Here is a 10,745-nt window from a genome sequence, read left to right on the forward strand (position 1 = left end):
CTCAAAATGGATTAAAGACTTGAAAGTAAGACCTGAAACCATAAAACTCCTAGAAGGCAGAGGGGGTAAGCTCCTTGACATTGGTATTAACAATGATTTTTTTTTCTTTGACACCAAAAGCAAAGGCAACAAAAGCAAAAATAAACAAGTGGGACTATATCAAACTAAAAGGTTCTGTACAGCAAAGGAAACCATCAACACAATGAAAAGGCAACCTACAGAATGGAAGAAAAGATTTGCAAATCATATCTGATAAGGGGTTAATATCTGAAATATATAAAGAACTCAACAGCAAAAAAACAATCTGATTATAAAATAGGCAGAAGATCTGAACAGACATTTTTCCAAAGAAGATATACCAATGACCAACAGGTACATAAAAATGTGCTCCAAATCACTAATCATCAGAGAAATGCAAATCAAAACCACAATGAGATATCACCTCACACCTGTTAGAATGGCTATTATCAAAAAGACAAGAAATAACATGTGTTGGCAAGGATGTAGAGAAAAGGGAACTCTTATGCACTGTTGGTGGGAATTTAAATTGGTGCAGCCACTATGGAAAGAGTATGGAGGTTCCTCAAAAAATTAAAAATCGAACTACCATATGATCCAGCAATTCCACTTCTAGGTATTTATCCAAAGGAAACAAAATCGGTATCTCGAAAAGATATATCCACCTCATGTTAATTCATTGCAGCGTTATTTATGGCCAAGACATGGAAACAACCTAAGTGTCCATCGACAGATGAATGGATAGAGATATAGTCTATAAATACAATGGAATATTACTCAGCCATACAAAAGAAGGAAAGCCTGCCATTTGTGACAACGTGGATGGATCTTGAGGGCATTTCACTTATGCTAAGTGAAATAAGTCAGACAGAAAAAGACAAATACTTATGATCTCACTTATATGTGGAATATAAAAATAATTGAACTCATAGATACAGAGAACAGATTTCTGGTTGCCAGAGGCAGAGAGAGTGGTGAAATGGGTGAAGGTGGTCAAAAGGGGCAAACTTCCAGTTATAAGATAAATCCTGGGGATGTAATATACAGCATGATGATTATGGTTAACCATACTGTATTATATATTTGACAGTTGCTAAGAGACTAGAACTTTAAAGTTCTCATCACAAGAATAAAAACTTGTAACTATGTGAGGTGATGAATGTTAACTAAACTTATGGTGGTAATCATTTTACAATATATACATATATCAAATCATTTTGTTGTACACCTGAAACTAATACAATGTCATGTCAATTATATCAATAAAAAATAGCAAAATGGTCAATAGACAATAACCTTTTAATTAAGTTCTCCTAATTTAATTAAAATCTCTAAATAACTTTTAATTAAATTCTCAAATTAAAAAGAAATATTCTTTAAAAGAAAAAAAAGAGAAGCAGCAGAAAGCTTTTGCAACGTATCCTGAGAAGGTAAGACATGCTGCCCTGGTCATTCTGTCCCTCGTGTGTTACAGCACTGGGGTCAGCCCTGTGAAGACCACTAAGACTCTGGACACCAAGTCTGACATGGATAGGGGGGTTCCCCACACCAAGCAATTCTCCAATTCCAGCTAAGTGTCTTACGATTCAACTCAATTCTGACACTATCTACCTGCAGATAGCATCAGATCGCATAGGTTAAGTCCAACAAGACTGCCCCCCCAGACACCAATCGAAAGTCTAGATTATCACTTGTGCTTCTGACCAACTGGTGATAGATGGGAACTTCCCACGACCTCCTCCTTGGGTTCAATTAACTTGCTAGAGCAGCTCACAGAACTCAGAGAAACATTTACTTACTAGATTAGTAGTTTATTATAAAAGGATATAACTCAGGAACAGCCAGATGGAAGAGATGCATAGGGCAAGGTATGGGGAAAGGGCACAAAGTTTCCATGCTTTTCAGAGTACACTATTCTCCCTCAATCATGTGTTCACCAATCTAGAAGCTCTTCTAACCCTGTCCTTTTGGGTTTTCATGGAGGCTTTATTACACAGGTGCGATTGACTACAACATTGGCCATTAGTGACTGAACTCAATCTTCAGCCCCTCTCCTCTCAGTGGTACAACTGGAAGTTCCAACCTTCTAATCACATGGTGGCTCCACTGGCAACCAGCGCCCCCCCCCCCCCCCCCCCCCCCCGTCCTCAGGTGCCATCCAAACGTGACCTCATTAACACAACAAAAGACACCTTTATCACTCTCATCACATGAAATTCCAAGGGTTTTAGGAGCTCTGTGCCAGGAATGAGGTCGAAAGCCAAATATATATTTCTCATTATAAATCACAATATCACAACCACCACGTGCTTATTGCAGACCCACATTGCAACGGAGCTGCAGGCACAGCAGACCTCTCCATTTGGTCTGTATCTTCTCAGAATGTCAGGGTCCTGATAAAGTTAATTCGTATATCAGGACCCACAATGGAGGCCGCCCCAGTGGCCCAGCCCATGTCACAAATCTAAACCTAGGTCTTACAGGAAACACCTCTCAAAGAAAGCTAACATACACCAATCACAATCCTCCACCTCAGCTGTAGCTAGCTGAGGTGACCGTAGAAAATGGGACTGTCTAGCCTTTATGAGGAAACCCCGAACTCCTAGCCAATCATGTCTTGTTTCTGAGATGCGTCTTCTAATGTTCTAAAACATTCACTCTTGCCCCAAATCCCCCAGGAAGAGAGCTCCACTGCTTGTGAGGCACTGGACTCCCCCAACCCATGGATTGTTTCTCTTGAGAAAAGGACAAACTTGTTACTAAATTGTTTTAGTTTTGTCATTTGACAGACCCCCACTGTGATTCTAGGGACTTTCTGAGGCTCAAAGCTGTCTCCTGAATTCCAGGGGCTGTCAACAGGCTCTGCTGAGAATACTCTATGGACTCTGAGAATACACTATGGACTCCTGACTTTGAGTCAGGAGACATGGATATGAAACTTGACTCTGCCTTCACCCTAGGCCAGTTGTTAAGCCCTCCCAAACCCAGCTGTCTTCATTGATTAAATAGCAATAAAAATAATAATAATCACCAACTTCCTAAGACTGTGACAAGGATAAAAAAGGATAACTTGTAAACTCTTTCCTTTCAATACAAATTATAGTTATATTATATTTAGCATAACTGAGGAATTAGGTCTAAAAGCAGGGACCTTTAGCTCAGTCAGCATTTCCCCATCTTAGGAAAGGAGAAGTTCTATTCCAGTTCATTCTAGAGGAGGCGTGGAGTTCACACCTATTTCTAAGAGCAGGCCCCTATTTCTTGGCTCCATCTGTTTTATTCCCCAGATGCCTCCACTCTCATTAGCTTTCCATTTGCCAAGGAAGGGATAAGGGAAGTGGAACCAAGGAGTTTTGTGTTTTGTTTCCCACGGCAATCTGTCTCAGAGGCAAAACAAGAGAAGTCTAGAAATTCTCCTGGCCCCTCTCTGCACATCCCCAGCTGCACCCACTGGGATTTCCATCCCAAATGAAAGCCACTACACTTCAAAAGCAGCAGAGAGACTTGGGTTCTCCTGCATGTCTCCTTTATGTGAAAGAGAGAAGCAGACACCAGAGTCAGGCCGGAGCACTTCCAAACCAGTGCCTCATTTCTGAGAAAAAGCTAAGACTGATTCAGGACGGGACATGGCAGCTTTCTGTTCAGACCAGCCGGAGAGCTGGGTAGGACCAGAGAAAGGGGTCTTTGTGACAATGCAGGGACAAAGCAAGCTCAAGGCTCTGCTTTCTCAGCGAGTCCTGTTAGGGGAAATCAGGCCAGTCTTGTGCTTCCTGGATGACTCGGAGCCACACATTGGCATCCACGTGACTCCAGTGCCAGCCAGACTACTGCACGGCCCTGCTAAGGAAGTCCAGAGGCCGTGGGAGTGACTGGACCCCACGTCTCAACAGGGATATTAAGGCATGCTGGAAACATCGTGTCTGGAATCTCATGTGCTTGACTGCTCAGGAATGCGTGGTTTGGGTAACTTTCTGGTTTGACTTACAGGAAGGTCTGATGGGAATAGAGCAGGAATGTTGTAACAGCTCCGGATCACCTTGGAAAAATACCATTCATTTGCCAGCCCAGCACTGCAATTCCAGGAAGCAGCTGCTAGTGAATCACCAATCTCCTTTTTCCTTGTGCTTCAGGAAGCACGTCCAGGACCTCACCCACCTCCTCTCCAGGAGGAGAAACCACCACCAGCCACATATGGGCTCTTCTGGAAGGGACTGAAAGGGGGGATCCATGGCAGCTCCCCACACCCGGGGCTGGAGGAAAAGGAATAAGATGACAGACCTCTAGGCCCCACACTGTATCTAGGTCTTTTGGAAATATTTTCAGGCTTTTGATACAGAAAATCCATTCATGGTTTCTAATTCTCTTTTCTGGCATTCAGCACAACAACGAAACTAGATAGAAGACTCTACATTCTGAGTGGCATGGTTTGCATTTGCCTCAATGTAATATCAGTCTCTTACCTGCAGAGCCAGCCAGGGCCTGAGAAGCTCACAGAAGCTTGTCACTTGGTCCTCTGTGGGTTGCTAGTCAGCTGGAGGGGTGTGGGAGAAGACAGTGGGGCCACAGCTCCTGCTGTCCTCGCCCTGCCCTGGGCCCTCTGGGCCCTCTGCTCTGTGTGGAGCGTTCTTGCTCTCTGCCGTTGCATTGGCCAATCTCTGGCCTCCTCCTGAGGTTACTGCTATTGCTCAAACAGCTTTGGGCCACTGGACGTAACGTTTACGCCTCGTTTTCCCACAGCCAAATGGAGCTGGTCAGACAGTGAACAGATTTGGAGAGGAGGGTTGCTCCTGGGTTTTCACACCCACTTGAGAGAGCTAAAATTTTTTTTTCTGTGTCTGTATCTGGCTCACCTCTCTGCTGTTACATTCAAACATCAGTTTAGAACCTCAGTGACCTATATTCAGACCCAATGACTTTGAAAACAAATCCATGTTCAACTGATGATTCAGGAGAACTTGAAAGACGAGCTGAGTCAATGTGAGCTGTGGTTTTTAACCCTCCACCCATCCTATTGCAATGTGCCCACCCCTCACCTTTCTCTGAGGGTCGGTGGCCTTGGCCCTCCAGGGCTTGTGTGAGTGCACAGGGGAAGCCAGAGAGAGTTGGGTAAGTCGGGCCACAACCACCTCCAAGACTCTATCCTCATAGCCTTTGGAACATGAGCCCTCAGGCCTCATGGGAGGCAGGTGGCTGTGCAGCAGGCAGCGATCTGATCAGGGAAGCAGAGATGAGAGGTGCTGGACGGAGAGCCGGCTCTGGGCTCTTTTAGCACCAGCTCTAAGGAATCCAATCTAAGTGGAGGTTTTGGCCTCACTTGTGGTCTAGAGCCCCTCAGTGGGAAGGGGGACGAGGGATTTAAAAGACACTGTGAAAAGTTCTAGATGAGCCTGAGATCAGGGTGGATGAGAAAGAGAAAAACCTCCCAAGGACCAGCCCCTGGAGTTCATTCTTTCCCTAATAAATAACGTTACCCCTACTCCTTTCCTTCTTGCTACTTTCCTGTACTCAGTACCCATTCTTTCTTTGTTGCTTTTTGGTCATTTATAGTCTAGTCCAGTGGTTCTTATCAGCTGCACCTGGAAACTTGTTAGAAATGCAAATTCTCATTCGTTCCATTCAGTAGGTCCATCCCAGACCTACTGAAACTCAGGGCGGGGGGCTGGCAACCCGTGTGCTAACCAACCCTCCAGGTGAATCTAAGCATGCTCAAGTCTGAGAACCCTGCTCTAGTCTCCTCTTCCCCAGTCAGGCTGCAGGCTCCCTGAGAGTACTGACTACAGAGGGCTTAGCACAATCCTGGGCACCCAGGGGCACAGCCCTGCAATGGAACCAGAAGCAGGAAGCAGCAAGAAGATCAAGGATGCAGCCTGAAATACTCAGGACCTGGGTTCTAGTTGGGTGACTCTGGCCAAGTCACTCACCTCTCCAATTCTGGTTCCTCCTCTGTAGTGTAGATGGGAAGAAGTGGGTCTCTGAGGCTTGGGGTAGTTCTCACAGTCTGTAAGTCTGGATCTGGCCAGGGCCTGCTTCATTATTCCACTCTTCCCTGCTGACTCCCTGCCCAACCCCCATGGCAACCCTGGGTATCTTCTTGTCCTCGGTTACTGTTTGTGTATGTGTGAGAGAGACAGAGAAATCGAATCTAGAACGAAATAGAAACACGTGGTTGGAGAAGCCATAGCCTCCAACAGAAATGGGGCCATGCTTCGCAAGTGCTCCCTGACTGCTGGAGGAGTCCCTGCTGTCAGGAGCTGAGCTGGGAGACATAGCGGGCTACGCTGTCAGGTGTCGGAGTAGCCATTTAAAGCAACGAGGCTTTAACTCACTCACTGCGACGGTATAAGCGAGAATCTAAAACTGGAGAAGGTGCCCACCCATCCCCTGTTGCATTTTCCCCCATGGAACTGCTCACCCAGCCCAGGGTCAGGTGGATCAGCCTAGATGTGGGGGTCATCTTGCTGTTGAGGAAGCCCCTGAAAAAAAAGGCCGTTTTATGGATCCTGTGGTTGGAGGGGCGGGGGAAGGGCTGGAAGTGGAAAAGTACTGGGTACTGAGCGTGGAGAAAGTGTCCTCACGGTTTCCTCCCCCACCCCCACCCCCATAAGGCGGCCTCAGCAGAGACAGGCGCCTGAAGAGCAACTCGGCTCAAGGCCTCAGACAGAGACTTAGCAATGAAGGCACTTTTGGGCAAGGAATGGTAAATATGCGAAGAGCAAGGCCAGCGAGGGGGGCTGAGTCCTTGACTGCGCTCCCTCCAGAGACTGCGGTGCCCAGGCTGCACACCAAGTCCGCCGTGGGGATGGCAGTTTCCCCCCACCCAGCCTGCCAGGCAAAGCCTTTGTAATTGCCTCAAGTCTGGCCTGAAAACTCACACAATCACACATAGGTTGGTTTTTTTGTTTCTTTTAATTGAGGTCACATTGGTTTACAACATTATATAAATTTCAGGTGTACATCATTATACGCCTGTGTATAAATACAGTGTACACTGTATACACTACATCATGTTCACCACCAAAAGTCTAGTTGCCATCCACCACTGTACACATTTGCCCCTTTAGCCCACCCCACCCCCACCTTCCACTCTGGTAACCACCAACTTGTTTTCTGTATCTATGTGTTTGTTGTTTAAAAAGATACATGCACCCCTCTGTTCACTGCAGCATTATTTACAATAGCCAAGACTTGGAAGCAGCCTAAGTGCCCATCACACATAGGTTTTTAACCAGGAGCCAGACAGCTACCTCCTCCCAGGGAGACACTAAGTGGCCTCTTCTCCCACTTGGCTCTTCTGAGCCAACTCCTGTAGCTTTCAGGCAAGGATCAGGGCACCTCCCTCTGCACAGAGAGGCAGTGACTTTCTCCAAGTAGAAATCACTTTTCACCCACTTTTCTCGGCTCAAAGCTCTTGGTTCCTATCATTTTAAATCACAGGCATCTCTGGGAAATAATTGAGAGAACTCAGTGCAAACTCCCATGAAGAGTTCACATTACTGGCACATGTGAGACTATTCCTGTTAGGTGACACTCTCCTTACCCCTTTCTGGAGATGATCAGGTATGAACTGATTTTTTCTTTTCTATTTCTCACCCTCCCACCCATGATGATTCAACTGCTGGTAGAAGAGATGGGTGTAACTGAAATGGAGGTGATGCACGGGCATGCAGAGAGAAGGGAGAGCCAGCCACTGAGCTAGACCACAGCGTTTGATCATGTTGTTAGAAAAGGCTGTAGCTTTCTGACCACTAATTCCAGTGAGATGAATCCCAAAGGGACCAGAACTGTCTTCCTGAAAGATGTCCAGCGTATGACAAAAAGTTGGATATTTCAGTACAAGCCTTACTGATGCTAAAGCTGACACTGAATCACTCACTTGTCCCAGCCTATACTATTTTCTATTATCTTTTATACTGGTATGTCCTGTCTTCCTCATTGGACTGTAAGCTTCTTGAGGGTAAAGACTATGCCTCACATGTCTGTATATCACCTAGACTACGTTGCACTCAAATTCCTGCTGTCAAATTCCTGCTGTGTGAATAAGTGGACAGGATACAGAACCTCAAACCACAAAACCAGATCTTCCAGTGTGGTCTGGAGATATCTAAGCCTTATATCTAGTATTTACTTTTACATACAATTGTGGGCTATCTTCCCAAGTGGATTGTACATATATTCATGTTTGAGGCTTCACAGTACTTGGCCCATAGTTAGCTCTCAACAAATAAATTCTTAATTAGAATTCTCAGAACAGTCTTCACCAAGAGACAGAAAGTTAACTGGAACTGGAAATTTAATCCTCTCAAACCCCATGAAGACTCATCCTCCAGGGAGTAGGATTCCAGGTGTGACCAGACAGGACTGCCCCTTCCTGGAGTCCTTCAGAGGGTGGCCATAGCAGATGGGGGGCTATTTCTGGGGAGAGTGAGCTAACAGACCCCCTTGCTTCACTTTGCCCTAACTACTCAGACTTAACTGGTAAAGTTTTATGGGGTTGTGTTTAACGTGCTTGATGATTATTTTTTATTAGTTGTTCGTCACAGCCACCATTTGAAGCTGGGCAGTGCGATCATCCCTAGCTCTTGACCGTGACAGTCAAGGTGGTGCTGAGAAAGGAGTGTTTGTGTCAACAAGCCAGAGCGCTGGTCTCCTACTTTTGTACAATTGAGGTGGAGAAAGAGGCACCGTCCACTCTGGGCTGGCACAGCCCACGCCGGCCGTCCCCACCATTCTACTCCGCCCCCCCATTCATCCGCCCCAGCTGCCCTCCTGCTTCCTTGAAGGCATGTGAGCAGGCCACAGGCTTACAGCTCAGTTGGACTCAGCTTGTCCCCGTCTTCCTCTCTGGTGATTTCTGACTCTCCTGTGGCCAGCAGCCAGACTCTGGGTTTGTTCTCCCCATCAACCATGCAGAGAAACAGCCACCAGACAAATTCCAGCTCAGCATTCTTCTAAGGATCAGTGGTTCTGACTGCTCAGTAGAATTACCTGGAGGAGAGTTTAACAATACAGCTCCCTGGAACTTACCCTCAAAGATTCCGATTTAATCAGTCCAGGTGATGTTCAAACAGCTGTATTTTTTTTTTGTAAACTTTACAGATGATTCTGATGCATCCCCCATCCGGGAACCACTGGACAAATTCTAAGCTCCCTGAGATCAGGAACCATGTGAGTCTTCTCTTCTGTATCCCCCCATGACCAGCGCAACACGTGGCACATAGCAACCACTTGTACATACTTGAGTCAACGAGTAAATGAATGACTGAAAACAGGGTGGGGGTTGGGAGGACAGTCAACCTAGCATCTTACCTAAAAGCTAGGCAAGGGCCAGTGGCATGCAGAAGGCCAAACCAGTCACAGTGGGACTGGGGACAGGAATAAAGCAGCAGGGTGGGGGTGGAGTGTGCTGTCAGGATAAAGTCCACACTCCTTTCTCTGGCTCACAAAGTCCCTTACCGGATCCTCCCAGCTCATCACATGCTACCTGCCCCATCTCTTTACCCGCACGTCTACCCGCCCTTCTTTCAGGTCTCACACCTCAGGGCCTTTCTCTGGCCTGCAATGCTCACTCCCCCCACCCCCCATTTCCTCTAGCAAACTCCTATGCGACCATCACATCACAGCTTACAAGCATCACCTTCTCTTCCGCCAAAGAGACGATCAGCTCCCTGAGGGTCGAGGTCAGTCTGCTGTGTCCAAAGTCCAGCCAGCAGGTGTTCCAGTATTTGCCCAATGAAGCGAACTCGGGCCGGGAAAACGAACCGCAGACCCTCAGGACTGGTGTTTGCTTGCGTTCCTGGAGAACCGGATTCCGTATCCTACAGACACAAACAAGCATGGATTTGGATCTAGAGAGGAACTGGGGTCGCGGGGTGGGAGTTGTGTTGAGAAGGAGAAAAGCAAGTGAAGGTGGGAGTTTCCGAAAAACACCAGAGAGAAGGCAGGTGTCCTGCCCAATCGCTGCTGGGGTCAAAGGCCGTGGGAGACCACCTGCTGTGGTCGCACTGGGCCAAGGCAGGCTGCCACGCTGGCTCCACGCTGAGAAAGCGGAGGCGGCGGCCCAGGCGCGACGGGGGGCGGCAGGTGGGAGCGGCGGGGCAGGGCGGGGCGGGGCTCGCGGGCCGGCTGCGCCGGGACAGGGTCAGGCGCACCGCGCGGGGCGGGGCGGCGCGGCGAGGCCGGCGCTGGAGGCAGCTGATTCGCCCGCTTGACGCGCTGATGCCTTGATTCGGTCTGACAAGTGGAGGCTGCTGTGAGAAGCGGCCTGGATTTTTGACATTCAGCAAGCTAGAAATTAACCAGCTGGGCTCCTGGCGCTGTGGCCATAAATGTCTTACTCTTCCCAAGCGACGGCCTGATGGAAGGGGCTCTGCCCAGGGCAGACCTGCGCTCTGGGTGTCGAGCATGGGTTCTAGTCCAGGCTCCGCTCCTAACTTCATGATTTAGGGGAGCCACTTGAACTGACTGCAGCTCAGTTTTCCTTCTGTAAATGGGGCTGTTGATAGCTGACCCCCTTCCGTCTCTGCTAGAAAATGATTCTAAGTGGCTGCCCTGTCCCTCCTAATCCCGTGGCCTGCACTTGATGTCTGCTGCTTCGAGAAGCCTAGCGCTCCAAATGTCCGCTCTGGGAGGGACTAGAGGATGATCCTGATTGAAAAGGTGCTGATCAACCTTTTGTGAATCATGGACCCTATGAGAATCCGTTGAAATCTGGGCTGTCGCCCTAGAAA

The 10,745-nt window shown here is 47.7% G+C and overlaps 1 long non-coding RNA gene across 1 annotated transcript in view; it reads right to left on the reverse strand.

Moving 5' to 3' along the window:
- Nucleotides 1-8,036: 8,036 nt before the first annotated feature.
- LOC131421253 (uncharacterized) overlaps nucleotides 8,037-10,745 on the reverse strand; it is a 3,917-nt gene continuing 1,208 nt past the window's right edge. Inside the window, exons 2-3 of the long non-coding RNA XR_009223780.1 lie at nucleotides 9,653-9,833; nucleotides 8,037-9,003 (exon numbers count right to left, since the gene is read on the reverse strand). This is a non-coding gene — a long non-coding RNA (uncharacterized LOC131421253). The remainder of the gene's footprint in view (nucleotides 9,004-9,652; nucleotides 9,834-10,745) is intronic.

Source organism: Diceros bicornis, chromosome 24, assembly GCF_020826845.1.
Source record: "Diceros bicornis minor isolate mBicDic1 chromosome 24, mDicBic1.mat.cur, whole genome shotgun sequence".
Classification (NCBI taxonomy): domain Eukaryota; kingdom Metazoa; phylum Chordata; class Mammalia; order Perissodactyla; family Rhinocerotidae; genus Diceros; species Diceros bicornis.